Source organism: Neomonachus schauinslandi, unplaced genomic scaffold (assembly GCF_002201575.2).
Source record: "Neomonachus schauinslandi unplaced genomic scaffold, ASM220157v2 HiC_scaffold_162, whole genome shotgun sequence".
NCBI lineage: Eukaryota > Metazoa > Chordata > Mammalia > Carnivora > Phocidae > Neomonachus > Neomonachus schauinslandi.
This window is the reverse complement of record NW_025408863.1, coordinates 4,689-7,797: the sequence shown is the minus strand read 5'-3', so window position 1 is coordinate 7,797 and position 3,109 is coordinate 4,689. Positions and strand designations below refer to the sequence as shown.

The 3,109-nt window shown below is 49.4% G+C and overlaps 1 pseudogene; it reads left to right on the top strand.

The window, feature by feature from the left end:
• Positions 1-474: 474 nt before the first annotated feature.
• LOC123323670 lies at positions 475-593 on the top strand (annotated as a pseudogene).
• The last annotated feature ends 2,516 nt before the right edge of the window (positions 594-3,109 follow it).

Sequence of the window (3,109 nt, the reverse complement as noted above, 5' to 3'; positions counted from 1 at the left end):
TTCTGGAAATCTGTGCGCCCCACACAGCTGGGAGGAGAGTGGCTTGTCCAGGGCCCCAGAGGGAGCAGAAGGACCAGCTAGGGGATTAAGAGGAGGGAAATCGGTGGCTTGGACCAAGGTGCTGGCAGAGCTGCCGGAGTCCACCTATGTTTTGGAGGCTGAGAAGTGGTAGGTGCTGATGGACGCCGCTGGAGGTTCGAGAAGAGGAAGGTAAACTCTTCAGCCTGAACACAAGGACACGGTGGAGATGTGAACTGGGCCAGAAAGACTAAGGGAGGGGTGGGTGGAGAAGGGAGTGCGAATCCCAGACATTAAATCTGTTCTACTTTGTATTGTATTTTTCAAAATGGTGCACATCCATGAGGAAACAATCTGATGAATCCAGAATCCGGCGGGCCTGCTTCTCCAAAGTCAATGTCACTATTTAGGAAATAAAATAAGGCAGAGCATTGTCCTAGACTGAGAGAGGAAGGAGTGTTGAGTGAAGGGAGAGAAGGTTTGCACTCCCCTCGGCAACAAAGGGAGAGGCCCCCTGGCCTGACAACATACCTACAGAGGTGGCTTAAGCCACGGTCACCTAACTATGGTTTTCCAAAGTCATATCTCTGAGATACACTGGTAGGGACATCGGTGCCATGTCTGCCCCGGCCCCCAAGATCAGCCCCCGTCCAATAAAAGTTGCTGACGACATAGCCAACGCAACAGACGATGGATGGAGGGGTCTGAGGGTGACAGTGTCACTGAGCATCCAGAACCAGACAGGCCCACACTGAGGTGGTACCTTCTGCCTCCACCCGGGTCATCAAAATCCTCAAGGACATCCAAGAGACAGAAAGAAGCAGGAAAACATTAGGCGCAGTGGAAGTATCCCCGTTGGTGAGATTGTCAACATTGCCCGACAGATGCACCGCTAGTGTTTGGCCAGAGAACTCTCTGGAGCCACTGCGAGACCCTAGGGACTGGCCCAGCCTGTGGGCTGCAGTGTTGACGGCCGCCACCGCCATGGTATCAGGGGAATGTCCAGCTACTTAAGAACTGGAAAGGAGGGGTGCCTGGGTGGCTCAGTCGGTTGGACATCCAACTCTCGGTTTCGGCTCAGGTCATGGTCTCGGGGTCCTGGGATTGAGCCCCACATCAGGGTCCATGCTCAATGGGGAGTCTGCTTGAGATGCTCTCCCTCTGCCCCTCCCCCCTCACACTTGCTCTCAAATAAATGAATAAATCTTAAAAAAAAAAAAAACTAGAAAGGAAAATGTTTCAGTAAAGGATCATTTGACAACCAGAGAGAGAGAGGGAGTGGTAGGGAGGAAGGGAGGAGAGGGGGGAGGGAGCGGGAGGGGGAGAGATGCAGCATAAATCTTTATTGGATCCTGGTTCAAAAAATAAATCGGCTATAGAGACATTCTTGGGATGATTAAGAAAATCTGAATGTAGACTGGATCATAGATAAAATTATGGTTATTCATTGTACTGGATGATAATGGCATCGTGGTTGTGTAAGAGGATGCCCTTCTTAGGAAAGACTAGAAGAATCACTCTTTAGGGATCAAAATGTGATGTTTGCAATTTGCTTTCAAATGATTGAGCTAGATAGATAAAGCAAATACAGCAAAATGTAAATTATTGAATCCAGGGGGAGGGTTATTACACTATTTATTGTATTATTCTTTCTTCCTTTGCTCATTTTGATTTTTTTTTTAAGGTGGTAACATAGCCAGCATCAAGTAGTGCCTCATGATTGGTCAAATCCAGTGGTTCTCAAGGGTGGGAGAAGGGCTTGGGACTTTGGGAATCCTGTGACATTCTTGGTTGTCACAACTGGAGGCTGCCGGCATCTAGTAAATAGAGGCCAGGGATGCTGCTGAACACCCTACAGTGCTCGGGACGGCCCCCACACCACAGAATTACCGAGGCCAAAGGTCCATAGTACTGAGTTTAAGAAACCCCGGTCTACTACCAGTCTGGCCTGTTCTGATCAATGAGACCTGAGGGTAGGTCCTTGAAGACGTTTATTTTCTTCATAAAAGATGCGGATATGGGGGCACCTGGGTGGCTCAGTCGGTGAAGCGTCTGATTTTGGCTCAGGTCATGATCGGGGGGTCCCGGGATCGAGTCCTGCATCGGGCTCCCTGCTCTGCGGGGACCCTGCTTCTCCCTCTGCCCTCCCCCCATTCATGATCTCTCTCTCAAATAAATAAATAAATCTTAAAAAGAAAAAAAAAAAGATGTGGATATGGCCGAGTTCATTCCTCCCCCTTCCTGTTCTGAGTACAGATGGGATATCTGGGGCTGTGGCCAAAGGAGGCTCACAGAATCCCAGGGCAGGCCCTTGCTGCCCACTTCCAGACTTCTTGTTGAGTGACAAAATCAACACCCCTTTGTTTAATCCTCTGCGGTTTGTTCTTTCTGTTTCCTGTAGCCAAAAACACTCCTCGCTTCACGCACTGCTGTTGAGTCTGATTCTGATTCTAGCTGGCAAACCAACAAGATTTCAGCAATCTCTGCTCTGGTTAGAGCCCCCCCACGCTTCTCTTCTGCAAGTAAATAGTTAAGTGCTTCCACGGGAGCCAGTGGAGGGGCCGAATGGCTTAAATAGGGAAACAAGGACTCCCCAAGTCCTGACCTGACCCTGCTATGAGACAGAAACAAATTCCTCCCAGGCTTGGAGGTGGGGCTGGACCCTAGTCACTCACGGCTGTCAGGTATTACTATTTATTTTGTATTCTTTTGTTTTATTATTTTAATTTTTCTTTATTTTGTACTTTTGTTTTTAAAGATTTTATTTATTTATTTGACAGAGAGTGAGAGAGAGCACAAGCAGGGGGAGCGGCAGAGGGAGAAGCAGGCTTCCTGCTGAGCAGGAGCCCGATGCGGGGCTCGATCCCAGGGCCCGGGGACCATGACCTGAGCCGAAGGCGGATGCTTAACCGACTGAGCCCCCCAGGTGTCCTTTATTTTGTTTTTTAATTAATTTATTTATTTATTCATGAAAGTCAGAGAGAGAGAGAGAGAGAGGCAGAGGCAGAGGGAGAGAAGCAGGCTCCCCGCCTAGCAGGGAGCCCGATGCGGGACTCGATCCCAGGACCCTGGGATCATGACCTGAGCCGAA